This window comes from Marmota flaviventris, chromosome 7 (genome assembly GCF_047511675.1).
Source record: "Marmota flaviventris isolate mMarFla1 chromosome 7, mMarFla1.hap1, whole genome shotgun sequence".
Taxonomy (NCBI): domain Eukaryota; kingdom Metazoa; phylum Chordata; class Mammalia; order Rodentia; family Sciuridae; genus Marmota; species Marmota flaviventris.
In genome coordinates this window covers 94123448-94136243 of record NC_092504.1, presented here as the reverse complement: position 1 = coordinate 94136243, position 12796 = coordinate 94123448, and the positions used below count along the sequence as shown (strand labels likewise).

Sequence of the window (12796 nt, the reverse complement as noted above, 5' to 3'; positions counted from 1 at the left end):
TGCTACGAAGAGGAGGGTCATCGGAGAAGGGAGACATCCCTGTTGCTTCCAAGGGAAGCCATATGGTCAAGCAAGACCTGGACCCATCCTAGCGCAAATGGCACGAGCAGAACTGAGAAGCTGCTGTAAAGTTCCCCCAGGATTCCCATGGAAACTCAGCTGACTGTTAACAATAGATAGAAACAAAAGTCAGTTTGACTTGCTTCATCTTAAACACTTAGCAAAGACAGTTAAAACCAAAACACAGCTATTCCTGGGCATTTTAAATAATAATAATAGTTGAACGCAACTTAAGGTATACACATTGTATTAGCCCCCAAGAATAAGTAAGACTGGAGGCTACAAAAGAGATTCTTAGGCAGGAATGCCTGATAACTATCAAAAGGAACTGCCAGAGTAGTTTTTAGTTTAAGGCCTACAGATATTCCTAACCTACACAGGTAGGCTTGGTGTTTGCTAGTATGATTATGCAGCCCTAAGTAACAGAATTAAAAGTTTCTCTATTAGACACAGAGGTCATACTAGTAAAGGAGTTTTACAAGATCAGATGACATTCAATTATTAAACTATATCTTATGGGGAAGGACATCTGTAACACTAAAAGTTAAATGTTATGCTTACAGTCCTGATAACTGGGGATGTTAAAGCCTGGTGAGGGAACTTCTATACAGTGACATGTTCCAGCTGCTGCAACATTTATTCAGTACTCATGGCTTTTGTTTCTCTCATAGAAGCATCCATCCCCAGATGACAACCTGTTTTTCCCCAACCAGACTTCAAATGGAACTGACTTCTAAAAGGAAACTCACACGTCCCCTATGTCGTCCCCCATGTCATTGAGCCCCCTCACGTTTGACACCCCCTTTCAGCTCTGAAGCAGCCAGAATGAGCCGTCGTCCCTTCTCCTTACAGCAACAAGGAGTTACTAAAATTAGAGGGGGGAATGAAGCCAGAAATAGACAGTGTAGATAGGTAAATCCAGTCGGGTTGGATCTAGGAGGCCAATTTTGAGTGAGTCTTGGAAGTTGAAGACTGTCCCCTGAGGGTTACTGTTTACCAAGTTATAGAGCCTGCCCAAATAGTTCTCCAACTGAGGGAACCATGATTGGTTCCCAAGTTTCCAGACAAAGGGGGAAATGAAAAACCAGCCTCTACCTCAGAGCAAAGCCTGTCCAAGGAAGCTGGCGTGACCCGTGTCCTTGGAAAGACCCACAGAGCACTCCTAGGCACATACCCACACTGCTGAGTGGTTTGTCTGCAAATAACAGGAGAGATCTGTGATGCCAGGTGTCCCTGACTCAGTCAGGCTAGGTGAGGGCCCATAGCAACCCCCTAGCAACCACCAATCAGCTTGAGACAGGGAAAATACCTGGAATGCCAGATGACCCCCCAGTAGTTTATGGTGGTTGATAACATGCTGGGAAACCATGTAGTTCAGCAGTACTCCCCTCGTGGCCTAAACCAATCAGTTCAAACGAATCCCCCTCTTGTACTAACTAATCACCCTTACCCAACTTGTTCCCGCCAGTCAATGTGCTAATCATGTTTTAGAGTTGTTTTATGATTTGCCTGTGGTGTGTGATGATTTGCTAAGAGATGCTATGATGTATGTGAAGTCCCTGCCTTCCCCAAAGAGTGTATAAAACTGCTGCAAACCCTGGGCTTGGGGTCTCTCAGTGTCACCAGTTGCTGTGCATGCGGAGGACCAAGCTAGCTCGCAATAAACACCTCTTTGCTGCTTACTTCGATCTTGGTCTCTGGTGGTCTTTTGGGGGTCCCAAATTCGAGCATAACACTTTAATCTATATCTTCAACTTCATGTAATTTCTACCAAACAAGTGCATTGTATTTTTCATAGTCTCTGCTACAATGTTTTATTTAAAATCATACACATATATACATATATTTGTCTCTATATATCAAAATATTTAACTATGTTTGAAAACACATTCAAAAGCAAATATCAATATTTTTATTTTCTACTTTCTATTATCTTCAGCTTTACTCTTTCCCATAGTTACCAATGTGTGAGTCAGCTTTCTGTCATTGTGAGGAAATACCTAAGATGATCAACTTGAAAAGATTATTCTGACATAGGGTTTCAGAAGTTTGGGACTGTGGCAACTCTCGCCCATGTCCCATGTGGGTGATAGAATTTGGGCTTCCTCTGTGTGAGGTGGGCTGGCTGTGAAATTAAGCTAAGAAAAAGAAGCTGCGAAGAAACCACACACCATGGAAGTGATTTTGAAAAGTGAGGGTGGGAGGGCTCTACGACTTTAGAGGTCCCGCTTCCACACTGGGAAGAGAGACAGAATGAGCCCGCCTTTGGTTTATTTACACAGGGGAACTTCAAAGGTTTTTTACAGAATGTTCTTCACCAAATGAGGCAGGAGATGGGCTGTCCAAATGCAATGGGTCATGCCCAATTTCAGAGCTACCAGAGCTGTCCCATTGGTAGAGCAAGGGCAGAGATTTCACACCTTGGGCAGTCTACACACAGGAATGCCAGGATCCTCTTTCCCAAGAGAGAACTAAGTCCCCCATGGCTCAGTCCTGAGTAAAAGACCACTCAAGTAGCTTTACGGGTGGTGCACCACAGGCAACAAAGTGCTTCATGGTAGGAACTATGGCAGAGGAGGCCTGTTAACCTCATGGTGTCCCAAAAACAACAAGAGGGAGAATAAGGCCCTAGGTTTCCAATTTATTTTTTGTTATGTTTTGGATCTGAGGTGTCCTACAAAAGTTCCTGTGTTAATGCAGGAATGTTCAGAGGTGAAATTATTAAATTATTAGAGCTATAACCTAATAAGTGGATTAATCCATTTGAAAAATTAATAATTTGAAAGGATTTCTGTACTGGGTGGTAAATGTAGGCAGGTGGGGCATAGCTGGAGGAGGTAGGTCACTGGAGATAGAACACCTTCAGGTGTTCATCTTCCTTGTAGCACCTTTCCCTGTCTTTCTCTGTTTCCTGGCCACCATAAGTACAGGGATGCTTCTCTGCTATGCTGTTCTGCTATGATGTTCTGCCTCTACTCTGCCCCAGAGCAATAAAGTCATCTGACCATGGAATGAACCTCTGAAATTGTGAGCCTCCTCTAACTTGTTCTTGTCAGGTATTTTGATCACAGCTGACTAACACACCCTTCAATGGCACACTCCCAGAAAATCAACTTCCTCCCACCAGATCCTGCTTCCTGAAGGTTCCATTACCTCCCAATAGCAGCAACCACATCCTTAACCTATGGGCCTTTCAGAGACCTTATCTAAACCATTCCAGAATGTTATAGTTTATTATAAGCTAAAAGTTATAAATCCATTTAAGTTGTACAATGTTGGTGACAAAATAAATATTGTGTCTCATGACAAATACTGTTTACATCCTCCAAATTATTAGTTAACTGACTGATTACTTGTCACTCAGGTATGCCTTAAGATTTTCAGAATCAAGGAGGTTTTTGTTTTTTAAATTTCAGTTAAACTGAGATACTTTGAAAGACTTTTGTGTATTGGATAATTATACTGAGAACTAGGAAGGCAAGTTACCTTTTACTTAAACATTAAAAGTACCTATACACAGAAGCTTCCCAATCAAGATATTGCATCACTGAGAAAGATAAACAATCTTTTAATTATATTAGAAAAAATTTATTCAGCTACTAAAGGCAAAATTTTATAGATCTCATAAATTCAGTAAATAAGATGAATTTAATGAAGGTCTACAGTTCAAATACAAATTTCAATAGAAGTGTGAAGTCTGATCCAAGCCAAGCAACTTGACTATTAAGACTGTTGTAATTATCCATTTGCTTGAAGGCTAGTAGGTCAAGCATTTTCTAAAAATATTTGCAAAGGCTGTTGGCCATTCATGCTCCTCTTTTTTAGTTATTTATTTATTTTAATTTTAGGTGGACACAATATCTTTATTTTATTTTTATGTGGTGCTGAGGATTGAACCCAGAGCCTCATGTATGCTAGGAGAGCACTCTATCACTAAGCCACAACCCCAGCCCTCATGCTCTTCTTTAGCATACCTAATAACCAGAATTTCCTATGGGACTAATTCAGATACTTGGAAACTATCTTGGCTTAATTTGAACTTTATTTTCAATATAAGGGACATATGCCACCAAAATTATAGAGCTGTGAAATCGAAATAAACTGTTTTTACCTTCACATTTGAAAAAAAAATGCACTTAGGTAAAGAACAAAATCAGTTCTATGTAGGCACATGTATGTAAATAAACAGAAAGAAACAAGTCTGTTAGCACAGACTTGAGTAGGGAAATAGAATAGTTGGAATTCCAATTTTTACTTTCTACAATTAGATATTGTTAAGATCCTTTACAATAAAATTACATTTAAAAAGGGAATCCATATAATTCTTAAAGCTTTAGAGAAAAGAAAATAATATGGTTTTCTTTAATTTTTTTCATAGAAACATTCTGGTGATTTGAGATAATTTCACCTCACACAGTTTAAGGTCATTTCTTGTGTTTGTGATTTTCAAAGAAGGTGGGGAAAAGCCTAGAATCTTTTACAGAAATAATTTTCAAATATTTGTTTTTAAAGTAAAAAAATTCATCAAATGATATATTATCTTAAATTCAACAAGTGGAACAGATAAAGTTGGAGCTGCAGGATTCTTGCTGGTTCACTCCTTGTTCTCTTGGCAAGTGAAGCATACTTTGAAAACCACTTCTATAAATATGCTTGCTCATAAAGGAGGTATTTGTTAAATGAGTGTTATATTTTTTAGTTTATTTTACCGATATAAATGTTTAATAATGCCTTCCATAATATTCTAGAAGATATAAAGGAATAATCAGCTTGCAAATGTGTGTAGGGTCTCAGGCAAGTAAAATATACTTTTTGCTATCAATTCAATTATGACTGACAGATTGCTGCAGGATAAAGACGGGTTACTCTTTGTTATTTCTTGTCATATGGATAGGATGACATTTGATAGGTAATCTTACCAAGCACTTACATATATTGCTTGCTATTGTTTGAATGTGTGTGTCCCTCCAAAGTTCATGTTGGAAATTAACCCTCAAGGGACAGTTAAGAGATGGGGCCTTTTGGCAAGTAAGTCATGAGCATTTCACCCTCATGAATGGGACTAGTGTTCTTATGTTATGGTTTAGATATGAGGTATCCCCCCAAAGTTCATATGTGGGACAATGCAAGAATTTTCAGAGGTGAAATGGTTAGATTGAAAGGTGTAACCCTATCAGTGGATTAATACACTGGATTTACTGGGCAGTAACTGTAGGCAGGTAGGGAGTGGCTACAGGAAGTAGGTCACTTGGGTTGTGCCTTTGGGGTATACAGTTTGTCCCTGGTGAGTGGAGTATACCCTTTCTCTCCTCTTCTCTTCTCCCCTCCCCTCCCCTCCCCTCCCCTCCCCTCCCCTCCCCTCCCCTCCCCTCCCCTCCTCTTCTTCTTCTTCTTCTTCTTCTTCTTCTTCTTCTTCTTCTTCTTCTTCTTCTTCTTCTTCTTCTTCTTCTTCTTCTTCTTCTTCTTCTTCTCTCTCTCTCTCTCTCTCTCTCTCCTTCCTGGTTGCCATGTCCTGAACTGTTTTTCTCTGCCACACCCTTCTACCATGATGTTCTGTGTCACCTCAGGCCCAGAGCTATGGAGTTAGCCAACCCTGGACTTGAAACTGTGAGCTGAAATAAATTTTTCCTCTTCTACATTGCTCTCATCATTTATTTTGGTCACAATGATGAAAAAGCTGACTAAAACATCTTATAAAAGAGTTTGAAAAGAGCAGTGTAGTGCCTTTTGCTCTTCCCCTTCGGCCAGGCCAGTGTTCATCCCTTCCTCCCTGTGAGGATGCATCAAGAAAGCACCATCTTGCAAACCCCTACCAGACACGAAACCTGTAGGCACCATAATCTTGGAATTTCCAGCCTCAAGAACTGTGAGCAATACATTTCTATTACTGTATTTGTGAATTATACAATTCGTGATATTTTACCAGAGCAACAGGAATGGACGAAGGCATTGCTGGAATACTCTGTGTAGTATATTCATGCATTTAAAAGAGCATCACTATGATCGGTCATTGAATATTATCTAATGACCACAATAATAACAATCTCCCACCTGTGGGGTTTACCCATTCGTGTGTTGAAAGCATGGGTTCTCAGGCTCATACAGGATTTCTACATGAACAAACATTGCAGTTTCTGGACTTTGCTTAACTCAGGTCAATGCTCTCAAAAGGAGTCCTACTCAGCAGTGAGGAATTCACAGGCCACAGAGGAGGGCTTAAAACTTTCCTTGACAATTATTGAAATGACGAAGAATGTTTTCCTGAATGAGAATGACCTTATCTAAAAGCTTCAGGTGTGTCAACCACAGCATTGCCAAAGGAATACAACCACTATGCTATTTACTTAATTAATCTATTGCTTTGGTTGGCTCTTCTTGAAGAAAAACACTGTATAATGAAATATGAATCCAGTGCAACTATCCCAAGGTAAGAAGGGGCCCAGTAATTGCTTTTCTTCCTATTTTGTCTCCCCATAAAGAGCAATGTAATTTTTTGAAAGTATAAAATATTACTTTTAGGTCTACTGAAGTAAAAATCTCCAAAGATTTAATCTGCGGAAGTGTAGAAGACATAACTTAATGCCTACCTAAAAACTACGTGTTCAGGTTTGACAGTATGTCCCTTCCTTGGCTTTGGTGATAAAATCAGTATTGACCTAAATCAACCTCTGTAACAACATTCCTCTTTGCCAGTTGTTGATTTAGGGCTAAGCTTGATTCATTTTTTGCTAGTGTAATTTATAGGCAAAGCTACTGGGGGTCAATGGTAAGATTTTCCTTCTTAATAAAAAGAAAAGGAAAAATCTCTCCTTTTGTTATTAAATACATATGTGTGGCGAGGTTGGGAAGTTTGGGTTATGGATGAGGACTGTATTTCTTTGAACTCTAGCAACTATTATTGATTAATAAAAAAAAATGAGAATTAGCTAATCATAGAAAGCAACCAAGGGCTAGGACACCATTGAATTTTTAAACAAACCTTGGACACTCTACGGTTTGGATATAAGTTGTCCCCCAAAACTCCCATGTTAATGCAGGAATGGTCAGAGGTGAAATGATTAGACTATGAGAACTGTACCTACCCTAATTAGTCCATCCTAATTTGAATGGTAACTATAGAAAGGTGAGGTATAGTTGGAGGAGGTGGGTCACTGGGTGCTTTTCCCATGGCCCATTTTCCTCTCTCTGTGCGTCCTGGCCTCCATGAATTCCTCAGCACTCCTTCACCATACACTTCTGCCATGATGTTCTGCCTCATCTTGGGGCCAGAGCGATGGAGTCAGCCCACCATGAATTAAACCTTTGGAACTATGAACCAAAATAAACTTTTCCTTCTATAAGCTGTTCTTGTTGGGCACTTTGTTAACAGCGATGAAAAAAAGCTAACACAGACCCACTTACCTCCAGACATCTTGTGTGAGAAAAGTAAATTTTTATTTTTTAAGGGACTTTTGGCCAAAAGTCCTGTCACTACAGCCAAAGTCAAAGTAGTACAAAAGGTGATTTTGATTCAAAAGCAACTCTAAGATACTCTGATCAGAGGCAGCAATGAGGAACTTTTAGCTTAACACATTGCAAAATCTTCTTAAAGGATGACTGATTAGAACACTGCCTTTGCATTGTTACTTCTAAAAACTGCAGGAAATAACATTTCAGGGACTAAAAAAACAATTTCAAAGTTTTTAGTCAATAGAAATTATATCAACTGTAAGATTATATATAGTTTTTCCCTCCTTCATTCCCAAAGTTCAATTGTAATATTTGAATACTGAATGAAAAAAGTTGGGCATGTAAATATTTGGTTATTTTTAAATGCCTATTCCTGAAACAACAAAAACAATGTTTCATTTCTTACTTTAACTACTTGTAAGTTTCATTTCATTTCTTGCTTTAACTATAACTTGTAAAATTCTAGTGGTCTTTCAAAATCTAACTCAAATGTCATCTTCTCAAATAGTATTTCCTAACTTTGCAACAACAGACTCCTTTTAAAACATATATTTATTTATTTATTGTACTGGAGATTGAACCCTAGGGCCCAGGGCATGGCAGGCAAGTGTGTTATCACTGAGCCGCATGCTTAGCCCTTTCTATTTTAAGTTGCTCAGGCTGACCTTGAACTTGATGATCCTCCTGCCTCAGCCTCCTGAATAGCTGGGTTTACAGGCTTATGCTACTGCCTCTGGCTGACAAATGCCCTCCTGTTTTCTCTGAGAACTTATTCATTCATTTAACAAACATTTATTAAGCTTTGGTTATTTCTAGCTCTTCTTCTGGTGATGCAGAAGTGAAAAGCCTTACATAGTTCCTATACTCAGAGCTTACAATATAGATAAATCCTTAGCAACCAACATGAAGTGTGGCAAGTTTCTGTTTTAGGCATATTAGCTAGCATATGTTAACAACCAATGAAGTTAATTAAACTTTTACTGGGTTTGTATGGTGTGTAAGGCACAAGAGATATAAAAATGAATAAAATACAGTCTCTGTTTTTTAAGGGAGGGACAGAAACTGATAATGTGTTCAACAAACTAGTTTCCTCTGCTGCCTGGGCAGAGTCAACATTTCCCAGTCTGCCTTATAGGTTTGTGTGGCATGTGACCTGTAGACTGGCCAATGGGATGTGGGCATAAAATAATGTGCTATTTCTAGGATTCATCCAGAAGAAGCCTTCATGAAATTCTCCATATCCCCCTCTCTTTCCCATTTTCTGAAACTAAGGACTCTTAAGTGCTTAGGAGATAGCAAAGCCATAATATAAAAGAATCTTGACTTCCAGAATCACTGAATAGAAGTCCACCAGCTGAACTCCTGCTTGGACTTTACTTGCATGAGAAATAAACTTTTGCTGTGTTTGGTTACTGAGATTTTGGAGTTCTTCTGTTATAGCAGCTGGTGTTGCCTTATGTACTTTAATTATGATGTAAAAAGTGCAGAGGGGAGAGGGTATTGCTGTGCTTGGCTGGGGTGGATGCATCAGGATATGTGGGAAACAAGCCTTAGAAAATAACTTGGTCATGTAAAGAAACCATAGAAGACCATTCCAGGCAGAGAAACCATATGAGCAAAGAATAAAATATGAATAGGAAGGTGCATATAGGGAATTCTACGTATATCTGTATTAATTAGAACACAGAAATGTTTGTGATCTGAGCAGTCAGAAGAAAACACTAAGTATACATTCTTGGGCTATTACCTCCTAGTCAGGTTAGCTTAGGCAAATTCATAAATCAGTCTGGACAAGTTTCTTCTTGTTTAAGATGGAGACAATGCCTATGTCTCCCAAATCCTAAAACAGTGTACTTCATTGAGTCCATAGAGATGCCTTCTGCTCCTCTGTCTTCTTTTAATGAAATATCCTTTGAGAAGGAAGCCACCCATGCACATGGTACACTGAAGAGCACAGATAAGGGACACTGGTAAATTCAAACTTCACAGAAGACACAGAAAAACAAATTAGAGAATTGATTTTTTAAAAGATAAAGAGCTTTCATTATGTTTGTTAGAACAAAGAGACAGGGCTGGGTGCAAACTTCAAAAATCAGCTCAGCCTTTGATCAGGAACCAGACTACACCTACGGGAATGGACCCATTTTCCTGGTGGAAAATGAGCCACCAAACAAAGGAGGGGACTGGGCTTATATAGGTTGTGGGTGATGTAGTGAGCATGCCAGACTGGGCACTCAGGAATTTGAGTCCTTGAGTTAGGGATTGGTGGCCAGCACCTGGAGAGGTATACTGTCTTGAAAGAGATTAGTATTTCCTAGAGACTATCACTTCTAGGTTGGATGAGACACTGTCTCCCCTCCTGTGGCCAGTACCTGGGAAGGACTTATCTTGGGAGAGGAGAAAGTCATCATTGTATGACTTTCCTTTCTATTTCTTTCTCCCCGGTCTCATTATTTTGGGGTGTTTTGTTTTCCATATCCAATAATGTTGGCAAGACATAGTTAATAACTTTAAAAGGTTATTAAAAACACTCCAGAACTTATCATAATTGTGGCTTCCTTAGCACATGACTAAAATACTGAGAGCACTCCCTCATTATATGATTGCATACACAGGCTACTCCACTTCCCTGGTACTGTATTACCAAGCTTTGTGTAAAAAAATTGTAAATCTTTTTTTTTACTCCAGAAGAAAAATGTGTTCTGTCGCTAGAATTTTATGCTGACCAAGAATCAGAAGCACACTAATAGGACTAATAAATATTTGGCCATGAACAAGATAGTCAATAATCTCTTGTATTCTGTAAATATTTTCAAATGAAGAAATGTTTCACATTATACTTGTAAAGCAAGAGACTTTCAAGGGTCTGTGGGTAACAAATAAATGACTTCAGGAGCCAGGCAGGTAATAAGTAATGTGGAATCTGTGGCATCATCTGGAGTGGGTCAAGCCCAACTGAAGACATTCAAATCACCACAGGCCTCTGGAGCTAATCCCATGGTTTTACCTCCCATCTAAAGAAACTGAGATTAGGGTTAGGTGACTCTTAGAGTATACATAGTAAGCACAGTAATCAGAGTCAATGCAGAAGACAGAAACTACTCCAGATATTTAAGGCAGAAAGAGATTGTACACAGAGAACTGGGTGTTCATGAGATTGTGGAAGGGCTAAAAGTGCAGGGTCTAGGCTGGGTCCCCAAGAATTATTTCTACAACACTAGTAACTGAACCATTAAGGAATTTTGCCATAATCAAGAAGCTACACAGGGCCTCTGGAGTTCAAGAACACCACTAAAGTTGTGACCCAGATATGCTGGGATCTAGAAACTATCTGGACAGGAAACACAGAATGTACTTGCCACTTCCCTCAATTGCCCCTTGACAGCCACAGGGCTGATGATTCAACACAGTGACACTGAGTCTGAGTGTCTCAGCTGCTGTAAGTGCCTCTCAACACCCACAATTCTGAAGACAGGACACTGGCATCTCCTGCACTTTTTTGCCAGAAGAAAACAGCTACAGGGGCTGGGGTTGTGGCTCAGAGGCAGAGTACTTGCCTCACATGTGTGAGGCACTGGGTTCGATCCTCAGCACCACATACAAATAAATAAATAAGGATATTGTGTCCATCTACAACTAAAAAAAATATTAAAAAGAAAACAGCTGCAAATAACAGGAAGGTGGCCTTTACCTCACCTTCTCCTTGCTTTAGAAACATCAGGCAAGTTTACTTGCCAGACCCTAATTTTTATCCAGAACTCTATCTCAAAGGAAGTCTGGGGGAATGTTTCTTAGCTTTTTCAGGTTCTGCTGTACAAGAAGGCAAAAGCAAACAGGAATGGACAAGTGCCACCTTTCACATTCACCTAGCAACTGCAGCTACAGGCCCTAGGATTTAGATCTGGATCACTAATTCTATTCTTCTTATCCTATAATTACCTTTTATTGAAGTCCTAAAAAATGATGAAAATGTATCAACAGGGTTATTATCCTACAAACCTTCAAATACTAGAATATATGCCAGTTTGGCGCAGAGAAGACACACAGGTATTTGCTGAATAGATGTTTCATTCCTGACTTTGAGAGAAACAGTAAACTAGAATTCCACCAGAGTACTGCGTAGCAGCAATAACTGTCAAGTGGAGGCCCATTAGGGAGGGGTGAGAAAATGGAGTTGACTTGGCAAAGGCATCTGCTCTGTGTCTGCTAGTGGTATAGATTTCTTGTTAGGAAGCTAAAGGAACCGGAGGATTCCTGCCACTAATCTTTTGGTGCAACAAATCACAGCAGAGTCTAGGGTGACATAACAAGGGTGTGATGATAAGCTGATACCTGATAAACAAAAGGCCACAGCTTCCACCGGCTTTGAGCAGGTCCAGGCAATGGGATCTGATGATGCTTAGCGCTTTGAGAGTGCTAACCTACTCCACCAGAAGCAACACCCTCTGGTTGATTTGACAACTAAAAAACAATGAGGAAAATCCCACTACACACACACACACACACACACACACACACACCCCACAACCGGAAAGTGTTGGGCGCTCACTCCGGATCGCGGGCTCCGCTAGAGCTACACGAATCACTTGGCGGAGAGGGTTTCTTTGCCCTCGGTATTCTCCCCTGCTACTCACTCCGCAGGCTGTGATGCAGGTGACCCCGCTTCGCCGGGCGCGTTAGGAATTGAGCATCTGGGCGGCGGCGGTCGGGGGCCCAGTCTAGGCAGCGGGCACTGGGTGTCGCGGGCGCACGGCCCCAGGTAGCCCCACGGGCACTGCTGCAGATAACCAATCCTGGGGCTGATTACCCGCAGCCCCGCCTTTCCCACACACCCACGCCCAGCGTTACAGCCGGAAAAGGTCTGCCCAGCGCGCGGGTGGAGGCTCAGGAGCAAGCCTGGGGGGTTCGCCAGCCGCCTCCCGGCGCGCCTAGAGGGATTTCGGGTTCCGCAGCGCGTGGCTCCGCCCCCCGCCCGTGGCAGGAGGCCCTCCGCCAGCCCTGGGACCTGGAACCTCAGCTTGCGGCCTTTCAGTCGCTTGTTCTAAAAAAAGCGTGCGAGTTCTACCGCCCCCTGGAGCCCGGACACAGCGCGCGTTTCCCCAGGGGAGCTCCTAGGAAGGGTCGGCAGCGTGCGTGCGCCCCCAAGCGCAGCGCGGTTTCTTGCAGGAGCCTGGAATGCGGGACACGCAGCCCTTTGCTTGCTTATGGTTCCCTGAAGCAACTTCTAAATTCTGTATTTCGACTCCACTGTGTAGTTGTACTATTCAGAAATGTCTTCTTGAGTCAG

At 41.1% G+C, this 12796-nt stretch overlaps 1 protein-coding gene across 1 annotated transcript in view; it reads right to left on the bottom strand.

Annotated features, from left to right (window-relative positions):
• Slc9b2 (solute carrier family 9 member B2) overlaps positions 1 to 12354 on the bottom strand; it is a 54834-nt gene extending 42480 nt beyond the window's left edge. Inside the window, exon 1 of the mRNA XM_027935500.2 lies at positions 12144 to 12354. The gene's annotated coding sequence lies outside the window, so the exon portion shown is untranslated. The remainder of the gene's footprint in view (positions 1 to 12143) is intronic.
• Positions 12355 to 12796: the final 442 nt, after the last annotated feature.